Source organism: Schistocerca serialis, chromosome 3, assembly GCF_023864345.2.
Source record: "Schistocerca serialis cubense isolate TAMUIC-IGC-003099 chromosome 3, iqSchSeri2.2, whole genome shotgun sequence".
In the NCBI taxonomy this organism is placed as follows: Eukaryota; Metazoa; Arthropoda; class Insecta; order Orthoptera; family Acrididae; genus Schistocerca; species Schistocerca serialis.
This window is the reverse complement of record NC_064640.1, coordinates 451,973,390-451,990,146: the sequence shown is the minus strand read 5'-3', so window position 1 is coordinate 451,990,146 and position 16,757 is coordinate 451,973,390. Positions and strand designations below refer to the sequence as shown.

The 16,757-nt window shown below is 40.9% G+C and overlaps 1 protein-coding gene across 1 annotated transcript in view; it reads left to right on the top strand.

The window, feature by feature from the left end:
* Nucleotides 1–2,150: 2,150 nt before the first annotated feature.
* The window catches only part of LOC126470353 (calcyphosin-like protein), a 359,458-nt gene continuing 344,851 nt past the window's right edge, over nucleotides 2,151–16,757 (top strand). Inside the window, exon 1 of the mRNA XM_050098145.1 lies at nucleotides 2,151–2,283. The gene's annotated coding sequence lies outside the window, so the exon portion shown is untranslated. The remainder of the gene's footprint in view (nucleotides 2,284–16,757) is intronic.

The following is a 16,757-nucleotide window of genomic DNA, read 5'->3' as shown; positions in this document are numbered from 1 at the left end:
ACTAAATAGAAACCTAGTCCCAACAGGGAATCACATAGCGCTCTTAGAAAAAAGTGTTCCGAGACTGTTACCTGAAATGCTCCTCCATGATACTGACAAGAGGGAGATTGAGTTAATAATTAAATCACTAAAGACCAAGAACTCTCATGGATATGACGGGGTATCTAGCAGAATACTGAAGTATTGTTCCATGTATGTTAGCCCAGTACTTAGCCATATCTGTAACTTTTCCTTTAGGAGTGGTCGGTTTCCTGACCGATTAAAGTACTCGGTAGTGAAGCCACTTTATAAAATGGGAGACAGGGATAATGTTGACAATTTTAGACCTATTTCTATGCCATCGGTGCTTGCTAAAGTTATCGAGAAGGTTGTATATACAAGGTTACTGGAGCATTTAAATTCACATAATTTGCTGTCGAATGTACAGTTTGGTTTTAGAAATGGTTTAACAACTGAAAATGCTATATTCTATTTTCTCTGTGAGGTTTTGGACGGATTGAATAAAAGGTTGCGAACGCTAGGTGTTTTCTTTGATTTAACGAAGGCTTTTGACTGTGTTGACCACGAAATATTACTGCAGAAGTTGGACCATTATGGAGTAAGGGGAGTAGCTTACAATTGGTTCGCCTCTTACTTTAAGAACAGAAAACAGAAGGTAATTCTCCGCAATATTGAGAGTGGTAGTGATGTTCAGTCCCAATGGGGCACTGTTAAGTGGGGCGTTCCGCAAGGGTCGGTGCTGGGGCCACTGCTGTTTCTTATTTATATAAATGATATGCCTTCTAGTATTACAGGTGATTCAAAAATATTTCTGTTTTCTGATGACACCAGCTTGGTAGTGAAGGATCTTCTGTGTAATATTGAAACAGTATCAAATAATGTAGTTCATAAAATAAGTTCGTGGCTTGTGGAAAATAATTTGATGCTAAATCACAGCAAGACTCAGTTTTTACAGTTTCTAACTCACAATTCAACAAGAACCGATATTTTGATCAGACAGAATGGGCATATTATAAGCGAGACGGAACAGTTCAAGTTCCTAGGCGTTCGGATAGATAGCAAGCTGTTGTGGAAAGCCCACGTTCAGGATCTTGTTCAGAAACTAAATGCTGCTTTATTTACCATTAGAACAGTATCTGAAATAAGTGACAGTTCAACACGAAAAGTAGTCTACTTCGCATATTTTCATACACTAATGTCGTATGGTGTTATTTTTTGGGGTAATTCTTCTGATTCAAAAAGGGTATTTTTGGCTCAAAAACGGGCTGTTCGAGCTATATGTGATGTAAGTTCGAGAACCTCTTGTCGACCCCTATTCAATAGTCTGGGAATTCTGATATTGCCCTCACAGTATATATTTTCTTTAATGTCGTTTGTTGTTAGCAATATTAGCCTATTCCCAAGAGTTAGCAGCTTTCACTCAGTTAATACTAGGCAGAAATCAAATTTGCATGTGGAATGCATTTCCTTGACTCTTGTGCAGAAAGAAGTGCAGTATTCTGCTGCATCCATTTTCAATAAGCTACCACAAGAACTCAAAAATCTTAGCAGTAGCCCAAACTCTTTTAAGTCTAAGCTGAAGAGTTTCCTCATGGCTCACTCCTTCTATTCTGTCGAGGAGCTCCTGGAAGAGCTTGTTGACTTTCTTTATATAAACTTAAGACTTATCGCCTGAATATGTTTTGTATATTTCATTTTATCTGTTTCTACTATCGTGTTATAATTCCATGTATTGACTCGTTCCATGACCATGGAGACTTCTCCTTAATTTGGTCCCACAGAACAATAAATAAATAAATAAACAAAAGAGGGACGTGAAACTGATATCTCTCTGTGTTCTTATTTTTCTTATTATTTCTCTAAAGCGCTTTTGATATGCTGCAACCGAGGATAAAGTACAAAAAAGTTATATACTCGAATTCCATGATTCATACCTTCTTCGATGCGCGGCAACGTTTATGTTTACAGAATATATACATTAAGTCATAGGAATAGGATTCCCCGACTTCCTTGATTGCACAGGCAAAAGCACTGGTGCGCAACTTCCGTAATTAATCAGTAATGAGGGCGGCTATTGGACAGCACGCGCGACCAATCAGAGAGGGCGGCGGTTGTTATGGTGACAGGGCGGCCGCCAGTGTCACTCGGCACTTCGCCTTAGACGCCAACAGGTACGCTACGAGGGCGCACGTCGCTGTTAGCCGGCTTGTGTTTCAGAACGCTCCAGGCATATTTCTGTGCTCCAGGGCCATTCGCAGCTCTTTCTTTGAATTGCTTGTACGGGTAAGTGACAGTTAATTTCTGTTATAAATGTCTATGTTTAAATCGTACTGGTTCAGTATTTGTCGGCACTAAAATACGTCATACATGGAATGATGAGAAGTGTTCGACGGAGGCAGTCTGACAGTTGTTTTTGAATCTGTAGGATTCTGGAGTCTGTACTGTTGTAGCAAGGCTATTTCTCTTTTTGACCATTCTTTGGGTTAATTATTGTTTGTGACTATGAGCGCTTTCCCTGAAGTTTTTGTACAGTAGGTACTTGTTCAGTCTTGTCTGCTTTGTTACAGATTATTGCCTTTAGCCATTAATATTTTTTCTCCTATAATGCGTTTCTCAATGAGAACTGCTTTGATGTGACTGCCTTTTTTAAGGAAATTAAATGTATTTGGCTGTTGTTGAAGTAGCTCTATATTATAGACGGGGCAAAAATAAGTTTCTTCAGTTGTGTTAAATTTTGTGGCAGCACTTTCTTCTATATTAACGACTACTGAAGTGTTTCGTTATTGCAATTAACTAACGTCAAAAAATAAAAATAAGTTGCCCAGTATTGACATTATATATTCCTATTCATTTCGCTCCATCTGTAATGCATTAGAGATAATGTACGTTGCAGTTACATTGTTAAACACTACCTCAACCTTACGTTTCTTTTTTGCGCCTGACTAAAACTGTCTTTGACGGTTTAAATTTCATCTGGCATTATGAATGGAGTTATCCACGTCTAAGTTGATGCACGGGACTTTTCTGCTCTCTCTTTCCTTCCCTTCCTACGTAACCATCCTTTCTTTAAAAGAAGTATTGCAACAATGCAAGTATTTCTTCGAGTATATAGCTATGTTACAGCAGTCATATTGAGAATAAGCGACAACGGTGCTCCGTTTTAAGCTCTTAATGTATTATGCTAACTGATTATACCGGAAACCACCAATGTAAGAATGTTGCATTGCCCAGAATGCACCAGTTAATATCTTTCGATATACCGTTGTACGACTGCGTTCTAAAACTGAAAACGATTGTTAACCGAGGGTATTAATTCGCAGTGTCGATATTATTGTTGTTGCACAACCTATGGAAGTCGGAAGAACACGGCGATTCATTTCTAGAAGCGTGCAGTTAAAGCAAGAAGAGTTCTGTATTAAATTAGAGTTCTTCAGTTTCTCCTTCGTTATTTTCTCACAAAGAAAGAAAGAACTATGGTTCTTTGTGAGCAAACGACGTTCGTGCAAGGTCCTCCTGAAAGTATAATTTTTGCTCCTAAAGGGAAATTCTACGAAAGGGAATAAATTCTCACGGGCTGAAAGCATTGTTTACGCAGCGTTGTATTATTTGACTAAATGACTCTAGAACCAGTCGTAGATACCCCTATAATTGATAATGTATATGTCTGCTTATTTGATTCATTTAGGACTCTTAGTCAAATAAGAGAACATTTCACTGGCACCTTTTTTTTTTCCTTGTGGTTGTTTCGTTTTTTGCCGCTTATTGTTACGTGTAGCCAACGAGACCACGCCACTGGTATGTTCTGGAATGGGGCCACATTCTGTGTTGTGGACTCCCCTGAAAAGACTATCTACATATTAAATCACCTTTTTCTCTTATACTGTTATAGTATAACGTTGACTGGATGCTGTAAGATAAATAAGACGGTTTAAGTACGTACTGCGCTTCGTTTGCTCCTAGAGACATTGACTTCTTTATTATTTGTGCAAGGATGGCAATTGTGATTGATTTATGCTTTTCCATTTTACACACAGGGTGAGGTACCTATCGCTTTTACCTCAGATGTCTTTTGATGCCAGTGAGATACTGAAAATCTACTTTCACTTTAAAGAATAGTCACAGGGTAGCCTATTCGTAAAGAGACCCCAGCGTGTTTTCTCAACATTATTAACCACCGATACTTAGACTTCGACACCTCATTTTTCAAATGAAATTATACTATTGTTTGGTTGCTCAACGTTAATGCTCATTGAGACAAATTCGAACATAGTACTATTTTGAACATATGACAGTGAATTACAGAATATATATGCAGTTAAAATTTGCATTTTCCTCAGTTTTTGTGCTTTTCCTACATTGCATTCTACACAGAAGCTTTACAATACTAACAGTTGTCACTTCTACCAGCCTTTAGAAACTTGACGTATCAGTTAAAATTATTAGTTTACGCACAATGTACGACTTGTCTGCTGTCTCTGTGTTTACTATTATGGCTAATGTATTGTTTGGCTTGAATTATTGTTAAGTATATTCTCTTTAATTGCTTCATATTCTACTATTGTGTAATTGCCTTCTTCTGCAACGATGCAAAAAATATAACCTTAAATTAAACGAAAATACTATCTACGTTTAACGTATGCTTTGCCTTGCCGCGAAAACAGCACCTTTGTACACATCGCATTTAGTGACGGTACCATCTCAAATAACTTGTGACGCTTTCGTGTGTTGATGAACGTTGCTGTTCTTCATGATATAGTACCGATGTGCTAATTATCACAAGAAAAGAAGTATGTTAGCTCTCCCTAGAGACGAATACCGGGCTAGGTCCTTAGAAAAGGACACGTCTCTTCGAATTTTTGTTGCGTCTCCAATGACCTCATCGTCAACGGGCTGTTAAATCCTAATCTTCCTGCTTTCCTTCATTTCACGGAAGTTCAAATCACTCAGAGTAACAATAACTATGGAGCGACCGGTGTTCGCAGCAGCAGGGTGAACGTCGATAATGCGATTTATGTATACCAGGTTGTGAAGAATTGCTTCTGTCACGTATAATTTCATAAAAATATCAGTGAAATTTTACTGACTGGATAATGAAAATTTATACAGGTGAAAGTAGTGTAGATTATTGATAGCCTCGATAAAGCGTTAGATCTGTAATAAAAAGTGTAAAATTACCTCAGTTTAAAAGTATTCGACGTAAAACTAATTGAAAAACTTGATTTAGGTTACCAGAATAAAGAAGAATGGAAGGAATTCAAAATTTATTCTGTTGCTATGAGCTACCAAGAAACACAGAGATCTTCACTATTACAAATCATTCAGTACGATAATCGGTGAACATAAATGGAAAATTCACTGTTTGTGAATTTCACTTTCATTTCAACTAGCTGTTAAAAAAAGAAACTGTAGTATTTTATGTAACTGTATCCAGTATATGAATAGTAACACTTAGCCATTTTGCGAAAGAAAATGCAAAGGAGTGAGGACGATCGAAAGAAAGTATTGTCTGCGTGATAAAATTATTCTAAATCATATGACCGTTCGGAAGTTTTGAGTATGTTCATTGTACTGCAAGACGGATTTTCAGGTCTAGTGACACAATTAATTACGTTCTTTTAGAAACACAGCTTTCCCATCCCCATGCGGGATTTTTTCCGGAGGAAAGATAAGGTCTTGGCAGTATGGAAATTATGTTGCGTCGATCGATACGAGTGTTTATTTGCCTTGGAATTTTCATTCTGTGATCCAAGTACTGCAGGGTGGTTATCTCGAACGGCCTATCTCCCGCGCATGCGAGGGGAGATAGCAGCGCCAACGTAGCTACTTCTGTTCATTGTGTTCTCTTTGCTAGTTGGGAAATAATTTGGCAGTATGCATTACTACAGTCATGTTTTGCATTAGATTTAGACTCAAAGTTCCACATGGACCTCCTCGTGGGAAAAGAAACTGACAACCACACTTGTAGACACATCCATAATCCCCATATCTCCCTATAAAATCGACGCCGGTAACTGATATGTTAGTTCTTTCAAAAGATTTCGGAACATTTATGCGCCGCATCTTATCTCAGTTAAGCAACGCTCATTATTAATGATGGGAGGTTAAAATCATATAACAGAAATATAATAAATGAATTCACCAATGCCATTCTTACATATGATTCCTTAGCTGAGCAAGAAATTTGTGTTACTTATCGAACGAAACGCACAACCTGTCTCTTGCCCTGTGAAACGAAAGCCCAGATGATGATGGCAAAGACTGGCTTACGATTTCATTGTGGCAAGTATTTATCTTCTGTGTACAGAATCTCGAAGTATCCTGTTCGGTATAGTTTTCTCATGGTTATTACTATTAAATAAATACCTCTTGATGGACAGTTGCACAATGCTTTAGGTATTATCTATTGTCTGCAATTTACTTTAAAAGAATGTTCCTCTTAAACTCATCATTGCCGGTTGAATTTCGCTACCACAATGTATTCCCTAGTATATCACGTTCCCCTGGAATTTGTATGTTATAAACAGTGGTGGCGGCTCTGTAAGAGCACAGGAACCCGTGAACACTCTAACTTTCGACACGTTGCGGATTTTTTTTTTTTTTATGTTGCTAAACGTAACACAGATGCTGCAATCTGAAAGATATGGCACTTAAATATACCGCGCTACTGCTCCTCTAGACTCCGTGAAACTTGGCATCAGGGTCGCTAGCACACCTCCAGTTGTGCACGTTTTAAGGAGCTTTTGCACATGCACAACTGGCGTGACGTAATTGCCTTACGGGCAAAATACGAGGGTAAGTCAATTATTATCCACAAAGTAGTTATAAAATTTTATTCTAATCGAATAGGAAACTTACAAGAACATCATTTTTCGACACAGTCTCCTTGCGTTTCAACGTATTTGGTACGTTGTTGTACAAGCTTCCTGATGCCCTCATAAAAGAAGGTTCTCTGTTGAGCTGTGAGCCAGGAATACACCGCTTCTTTCCCTGCTTCGTCCGAGGCAAATCTACGGCCCCTTAATGCCTGTTTGAGTGGACCAAACAAGTGATAGTCAGAAGAGGCAAGATTGGGAGAATGTGGAGGATGATTCAGTACTTCAGATTTGAGTTTCTGGAGCGTTTCAGCAGTGTGGGCAGAAGTGTGCGGACGGGGACTGTCATGCAACAACACAACACCTTTTGAAAGCAATCCTCGGCGTTTGCTTCGAATTGCAGGCTTTTAGCCTGGCAGTAAGCATCTCACTGTAACGTACGCTGTTTGTTGTTGTGCCCCTTTCCCCATAATGTTCCAGTACTGGACCTTGTGGGTCCCAAAAAAAAAAAATAAATAAATAAATAAATAAATAAATAAAAATTAAAAAAATTAAAAAAAACAGTAAGCATCAGTTTCCTGCGGACAGTTGGGTCTTGAACTTTTTCTTGCACGGCGATATGGATATTTCCATTTCATACTCTGCCGTTTACTTTCCGGCTCGTAATGATGGATCCATGTTTCGTCACCAGTAATGATCCTGTCTAAAAAGTTGTCCCCTTTGTTACCACAGCGATCCAAATGTTTGTTACAGATGTCCAAACACTTTTTTTTATGCAACCGTGTGGGTTGTTTTGGGATCCATCTTGCTCAAACTTTATGAAACCCAAGCCTGTTGTGGATGATTTCGTAGGCAGAACTGTGACGAATTTGCAGACGATGTGTCACTTCGTCAATAGTTAATCGTCTGTCTAAGAGAATCATTTCACGTGAACGCTCAATGGTTTTTTCATTTGTGGCGGTAAACGGTCGTCCATTTCGTTCATCGTGCGTAACACTTGTGTGACCATTTCGGAATTTTTCAATCCATTCGTAGACACTCTGTTGTGGCAAAACACTGGTCCCGTACTGTACCGAAAGTCTTCGATGAATTTATGCCCCTGATACGCCTTCCGACAGCGGAGCAGCCATGATTAACAGCACGGTAGCGATAACGAAACTAACCTAGAAAATTGCAAAGATATAACAACAAATAAACAAAGCATGCATCATCAACGTAAAACGACAGTACTACCAAAATAAACAAAAATGTAACTAAATTGCGGATAATAATTGACTTACCCTCGTACATACGGATTTGATGAACAACGTGCATGGGTCACGACGTGCACAGCTAGCTCTTGCTACTCAACTAGAACGTTACGTCAGTGCCACCAAGTGGTAGCATACTGTGGCAGACTTTTATCCCCGTTCACTTGGGTATAAACCCTGCTAGGTGATAGCACGCTGCTCAGATACGCTAATTCACACACTATATATTAAAATTAGATCGGACTTAAGTATATGTTTAAGTTGTACTGATAGTAAACCTACTTTGCGGGTATCTGAATCAGTTATAGAATATTAAATTATGAATTTTATTGTGCAGTAATCTATTTGAGGCGCTGAGAATCATAAGGTCCCAAAGCACATCACCGTCGACTGTGGGACTGTAGCATTCATTCATGCTTCTGAAATGTGTTGATCTTATGGTGAGTCAGGTTTATCTGTACTGTAGGCCCACATTATATATTTATGAAAATTCACGAAAATCTGTATAACTAGTTTCTCTGATATTCACTTAAATGTTGGATCGACGGCAGTGTGCTTTAGGACCTTTATGGATCTCAGCACCTCATTTCTATTCTAGTCAAGTGACGATGTTGATAGACATTACTACTTGAGGTTAATCATTTCCACAAACCGCACTTCATGTTTGGAGTTGGTTATTTACTGTGCGAGAATCGGCTTTCGTGTGCAGTGTAAAGTTGAACTATATTGAATCTATTTTAAATGCCAACAGAAAAGTAAAGCTGTGAGGATGGGTCGTGAGTTGTGCTTGGGTTGCTCAGTTGGTAGAGCACTTCCTCACGAAAGGCAAAGGTCCCGAGTTCGAGTCTCGGTCCAACACACAGCTTTAATCTGCCAGGAAGTTTCATATCAGTGCACAATCCGTTACAGAGTGAAAATCTCATTCAGGGAACAAAGAAGTAAATTACCAGGAAAAGTTAGCCGCAAAGGAACTAGGGCCTCCGAGAACAGATCCTTTGATTGACAGAGTGACGAAATCAAATACTCGTGACTACAAGCGAACATTTAACAAGGAGGTGTACAGTTAGCACAAGCTGTTATGTGGATTCAGCGTAAGAATATCTGATTTTCAGTCCGAAAATAAATTCGACAGTTGAAACATCTGTTAGGGATTTTGTACATTTGTCCAAAAAATAGGAAAGCACAAAAACTCACAGTTCCACAAAAATGTGAAATGGAGGGTTGCGAAAGCTTACACATTATTTCGTTATTGCCCTAACCTGTACTTAATTATGGATAAAACAACAAAAGTCTACAAAAACGATTCTTTCTTTTGCCAGCTAAGTTATGCGTATTATTATTATTATTATTATTACTGTTGATATCACACCCCCCACCCCCCCACCCACCCCATGAACCATAGACCTTGCCGTTGGTGGGGAGGCTTGCGTGCCTCAGCGATACAGATAGCCGAACCGTAGGTGCAACCACAATGGAGGGGTATCTGTTGAGAGGCCAGACAAACGTATGGTTCCTGAAGAGGGGCAGCAGCCTTTTCAGTAGTTGCAGGGGCAACAGCCTGGATGATTGACTGATCTAGCCTTGTAACACTAACCAAAACGGCCTTGCCGTGTTGGTACTGCGAACGGCTGAAAGCAAGGGGAAACTACGGCCGTAATTTTTCCCGAGGGCGTGCAGCTTTAGTGTATGGATAAATGATGATGGCGTCCTCTTGGGTAAAATATTCCGGAGGTAAAGTAGTCCCCCATTCGGATCTTCGGGCGGGTACTACTCAAGAGTTCGTCGTTATCAGGAGTAAGAAAACTGGCGTTCTACGGATCGGAGCGTGGAATGTCAGATCCCTTAATCGGGCAGGTAGATTAGAAAATTTAAAAAGGGAAATGGATAGGTTAAAGTTAGATATAGTGGGAATTAGCGAAGTTCGGTGACAGGAGGAACAAGACTTTTGGTCAGGTGAATACAGGATTATAAAAACATGGACGATAAATAGTTTGGACAAGAAGAGAATAGAAGCTTTCGAAATGTGGTGCTACAGAAGAATACTGAAGATTAGATGGTTAGATCACATAACTAATGTGGAGGTATTGAATAGGATTGGGGAGAAGAGGAGTTTGTGGCACAACTTGACTAGAAGAAGGGATCGGTTGGTAGGATACGTTCTGAGGCATCAAGGGATCACCAATTTAGTATTAGAGGGCAGCGTGGATGGTAAAAATCGTAGAGGGAGACCAAGAGGTGAATACACTAAGCAGATACAGAAGGATGTAGACTGCAGTACGTACTGGGAGATGAAGAAGCTTGCACAGGATAGAGTAGCATGGAGAGGTGCATCAAACCAGTCTCAGAACTGAAGACGACAACAACAACAACTGTCGTTATTATTATTGGCAGTGTCCGTAGTTGTATAAATTTGTTCATAAGCATAATTGTTATACAGCAGATGCTATTAATTTCACACACTCAAATTTATGTGAATTTAAAAATTTCTGAACACCCAGGATGTATACTCAGGAGCCGCCACTGGTTGTAAACAACTTTTTCGTTATAGTATCACATGAATATGCCTAAGGGTAATTAGTCTACGTTCTGAGTGCTAAATCGTGCTTCATATTTTTTGGTATTGGTGCTAAATTAGATGTTCTTAATGGCGTTATACCATGTAATAGTCCCATGTTAATGTTAACTATAGCCTAGAGCAGGTCTTCACATCATGTATTTTGTGGATTCCCTTCTCCATGGCAGCCAGCAGAGCCCACAACGTGCATTACTCCAGAAACACATAATTAATCGTGAATACGAGAGATAGAGAGGGGGGGGGAGGAGTGGAGGACGGGGGGATGGGAGGCAGAGGTGAAAGGAGAGGAAATAATAACAAATAATTTTGCGTGAATTTGTATCCTAATATAGTGGATGAGCTCAAAAATACGTTACATATTAGAATCCAGAATTTTTTAAAAATTCGTTTGTGCGAAGATAATACGAAATTAAAGGAAACCTGGACAGAAGTTTGCGAGTTTATTTGTGTTAACAACTCCACTTAAGAGGACGATTTCTTTTCTGTCATGAAAATTTTTAGATCCTGTTTCTGTTGAGTCCGTCCCGATAGCTGAGTGGTCAGCGCGGCGGAATTTCACGCCAAGGGGCCCGGGTTCGATTCCCGGCTGGGTCGGAGATTTTCTCTGCACAGGGACTGGGTGTTGTGTTGTCCTCATTCTCATTTCATGATCATCAATGGAAGGCAACGGGAAACAACCACTGGAATCACTTCCCTAGACGCTCATGCGGTGGACCTCTCTGACGAGGCTTCATCCATGACACGACCTGCCGTAAGGCAGAACACAAAGTTAGTGTGTGTTGAATCCATCATGGACGCAAAAGAACTCTACATACACTGGTACAGTTAAGATGACTTCAAACATGATGTAATCCGTCATTTTGATAGTGCCACTTTAAAAAAAAGTTCTGAAGCAGACCTGAGGACGTTCATAACAATTGAGATACTTTGTAACTGGCAGTTGAGAACGTCTGAAAAGTTAATGGAAGCAAATCACAGTGAAATTTTATGAACTGGACGACAAATGCCATATGTACTCTACGTAAAAATAACACATACTAATAAATAAAATAAAAAATGCGTGTTCGTCAGCGAGAAGAGTGGCTAAGAACTATATCATAGTGCCTGTTGGGGCCAGGCTCTTTGTTTGCATGAAATAATTCAAAAGATGCCCGGGAAATGATAAGTGCGGTGGCAGGACAGAACGCCGAGTTTATTTCCGGCTCCCCGGCGTGCGCGCCACACCACTCGGTTCGGCCGAATGCCAGGAAGCTGCAGTCAGGGGAAAATCTTCGCACTGGAGCTTGGCGGTTCGATAATGCCTTGGCATCAAGCCCGGTCGTTGTCTAGGGAGGTCACTTTTCGCGGAGAGCCACTGTTGTAGATATTCTATGAATGTTTATGCTTAACAGTAAAACTATCTGTGCTATCCGTTTTCCTTGAAACACACCCTCCGTGATATTCACTGTGCAGCATCGCCAATAAACTTCTGCTTCATTTTAGTGGAACCCTACAGTCATGTCGATTCTACTCGTAGTTTTGTCATACGGAACAAGGAGATAACATTTAAAAGCTGAGGTAATTGACGAAAAATGTGAAAATAACTAGCTCCACCCCGCGATCTTATCCGCAGTTAAACAATTATTTGTAAGAAAAATGACAGGATATGTATTTATTCCAGTCTTCCATTAGTTCATCTCCTACTTCCCCCTCTCTCTGTCGATCTTTTCTTCCCCTCTCTCCCTGTCCATCTCCTCCCACCCCCCCTATTCACTGTCGACCTCCTCCTCCTCTCACTGTTCATCTCCTCTCTCTCTCTCTCTATGTTATCACTCCACCTCCAGTAGGAAGTTTGTTCTTCTTACCCCGCGAAGTATTTCTTTCCAGATCTTAACTAATACGTCTACCAGATTGGACTGAAATCGTTCCAGGGGCTTAGAATCAGCTATTTACCCGTAGCTTTGCCCGCGCACACACATGTCAAATACATTTCACATATGTTTAACATATTATGACGTCGTATCGTCTGTACTATGTGTCGCACAATGGTACAACTTTTCAGGTACTTCCAGTGATACATTTGGCTACTATCTGCGCAATGTGTTTTGAATAGAGCTAGCAGTAAAGAAGCAATAAATATCAACGTCGTTTATGTTGCCGCAGTTTTTCAGGTCTCTCAGTGATTGTGACATCATATCTCTTGAACTATGTGTCGTGTAGTGACATATTTTTGTAGGTACATTCAGCCACGTATGCGGATACTGTCAGCGAAATGTATAGCAAATATAGTTAGTAGCAAAGAAGTAATAAATTTAAAAGGCATACATGCTGCGACAGTTTTTATCAGCTCTGTGTTTATGACGTCATATTTCCTGAGCTATGAATCGTACAATGATATAATTTCGCTGGTACATACAGTGATATACACTGATAAGCCAAAACATTATGACCACTGCCACCGCGACGGTGGACGCCGCCTGGTAGCGTTGCGGGCACGTGACGCGTTAACAAATGGTTCAAATGGCTCTGAGCACTATGGGACTCAACATCTGAGGTCATCAGTCCCCTAGATCTTAGAACTACTTAAACCTAACTAACCTAAGGACAACACACACATCCATGCCCGAGGCAGGATTCGAACCTGCGACCGTAGCGGTCGCACCGTTCCAGACTGAAGCGCCTAGAACCGCTCCGCCACTCCGGCCGGCGACGCTGTAACGAAATTATGTAAGCGGAGCCGACACGGACGGGTGATCACCCTACCGAAGATATGAGCTGCAAATGTGGAAAACCGTTGAGATAAGCGACTTTGACAAAGGGAAGTTTATTATTATGCAGAGCCTATAAACGAGTATCTCGAAAACGGCGAAGCTAATCGTATGTTTACGTGCTATTGTCGTGAGCATCTAAGGAAAGAGGTAGGACAGTGAAACTACCACTAGGCGCCAAACTGTTGGACGTCCACGGTTCCTCACAGAACGTGGTGTTCGGAGGCTTGTCTACTCTTTAAAGTAAGATAGGTGGTGATCTGTGGCATCAATGCCGAAAGAACACAATACTGGTGCACGCACAAGTGTTCTGGGGCACACCATTGTAGAACACAGAGCTCCGCAACAGACCACCCCTACTTCTTCACTTGTTGACCCAACGACATCGTCAATTACAATTACAATGGGCACGGGACCATCGGCATTCGATCGTCGATCAAAGGAAACATGTCGGCTCTTCGGGTGAGTCACATTTTTGCTACAATAGATCGATGGTCGTCTCCACAAACGCCGTCATCGAGGTGAACGGCAGCTCGACATGTGCAGCGCGCCTCGGACGCAAGCTGGTGGTAGCTGTATTATGCTATGGTAGGCAAACGACATGCATCCCTTCAGGCTTGATGTCTGCCCCGACGGCGATGTCATCTTTGAGCTGTATAATTGTCCATGTGTCGGAGCCAGAACCGTGCTACAGCGGTTTGAGGAGCATTGTGGTGAACTCACGTTGATGTCTCGGTGACCAAATTCGCCTGATGTATATCCCACGAAATCTATATGGGGTCATTATCTGGCGCCGTCATCGCAAATCAGCGGCCCGTTATTTACGCGAATTGCATGACCTATGCGTAGACATCTAATGCCACAAACCTACCAACAAACTGTCGGATCCCTGATACATAGAAACAGTGATGTATTTCGTTCCAAAGTTGGACAAACAAGCTATTAAGCAGGTGGTCATAATGTCTCGGCTCATCGGTGTAAGTGAATACTGTCTGCAAAATACATTGCGAATACAGTTAGAAGTATAGAAGTGCGGCGGTTTTACTGCATGAACAGCAAACAAGTTGTTAACGGTAAACTTATTTTTCTTTCATAATTTTGCATGATTTGTGAGCGAAAAAAGTTTCATAAAAGTGTAAAGTCCGTTGCAAGTCACTAAGTGCTCTCATTCTCAAACACTGGGTAAATAAAGTCTGGGCATTCGCGCGTCGTGAGCTACGCTTATTTACACCCCCACCCCGATCCCTTTGATAGGTAGCGTACATATTAATTCAGGGTATAAGGTATCTCCATTCCAAATTTCATCTAAATCCGTCGAGTGGCTTAAGGTTGAAGGAGTAACAAATATACCATTTCATACACATACACACACACAAACACACACATAAACTTACAAACTTTCGAATTTATAAAATAGAGGGCTATTCTTTTATTCAGGTCCGATCTGTCGCGAAATGGAAACCAAGGTGAAAATCAAAAATGTTTCATTTGCAACAGTTAGCTACACCTTCCAGCCACTTTTCTGCATAGTCGCCGCTCCGACGGCATTAGTCGTATCGTTGTACCAATTTCCCAATAACCTCGTCATAGAAGGCAGCCGCCTGTCCTTTCCGCTAATTCTCTGCGCTGCTCTGCAGCTTATTGTGTGTGTCAAAATGTCATAGCCTGCGGTTCATGTCAGGAGAGACGAAACTCAGAGAGAACCAAATTCGGGCTGCAGGGTGGGTGATCAAACACTTCCCATCGAAATCTCTGCAGGAGCGTCTTCATTGGCCTTACAGAGTGAGGCCGAGAAATGCCATGAAGCAAGACATGACAAATGCCTTAAGTGGAATGCATAAAATCAGGCGTAATCTCATACTTTGCGGGAGACATTATTTTCTAGGCATCTTTAAATGCTCACTGTGATGTCAAAACCGAAAAGAGCGACGTGAAGCGATCGACGAGCATACTAGAGACCGTGACCAACACATCTGTGCTAAGCTTCATCGGAGTTTCACCGTGGTTTCCATCTCGCGGCCCATAGGATCTTAATAAACAAGTTGCCCTCGTATGTAATACTAGGAAACGTATTACCGTGTGCCCTGGCAGGTAAACTATTCCATTATTTTGCTCAGTTTTTGGATGAGTTGAGCTGACCGTCATCGTTTAGTGTGTGAACCATGATTTTAGACGTGCTCACTACCTGGACTGTGAAGTTGAGGAGTCCAGACAGTGATCACATCTAAGATTACAGCATATACTCAAAACTTTAAAATGCTTTTATTAGCTCATTGTTACAGTTATTGTTATATTTACAGTCTGTATTAAGGAAACTGAGTTAGGTAAGAAGATTGCAGATTTACTTATAACAGCAATACATAAATAAATACTCGTAGCACTCGGCGAAGACAGTCCATTTTTCAAAATATATCGCTGAAAAATCGCATCGTCCACTGAGCTGGACATACTTACGCTACAGGTTACTACAATTGCAACAAGTGGAAAGATAAAAAATAACGAAATTTTACTTATTGTGCGCTCATATGGAAGTAAGGTATATACATGATTAAAGTTGCAGGTGATTTGGAGGCATACAGAGTGAGAAATTTAGTACCCAGGAGAGCTGTCAGCTCTGGCAGCAACAGTGGCTCAGTTAAGTTGGGTATCGAGTCGAACTGAGCTTGGATGACAGATACAGATACGTCATTACATGCTCCTCTACCTCTATACCGGAGTTTATCAGTCATATTGGCTGGCGACTGTTGAAGTTTCAGTGTGCAAGATCCCCTGCTGAAGTATCTCAATCTAGCTAGCGAGTCCGTGGAAGATGGCATAAGAGGCGTACAGTATGACTGACCTGCTTTTCCTTCCTAGATTTGCAGAGATTACGACAATCCGACCTTCAATTATCTTACTGAGTCTTCACCTATTCGCCTTCGAAGCCCTCGTGATTAACGTCCCTCGCATAAGCTGTAGCAGCGCCATCGAACTCTCTAGAAAGAGGAGTTCTACAGCCTGCAATTTTAAGTGACGATGCGGGTAGTTACATTACTTGAAATACACCTATGGATGACATTATGACGTTTTTATTTGCAGAAAAGCCTTAAACTGATAGTAATGAAACAATATATAATTTATTAACTCAAAAACTAGCACTTGTCGAGAGCGTGATCTTACAAGATTTGCTCGGAAGACGACTTGCGAGTATGGCGCGCAGTCGAGATCTCGTACTTAACCATGTTATTTTAAACTGCGGGCAACCGCATCCAAATTTCCACATTTTGAATGAAATGATCCGCACTGGCTGTAGAATACTTTTTATTAAAAGTGACGACTGCTTGTGGCACGATCACTTGAGGATGCGTTTTCAATTGACCCGAAACTGGTCGTC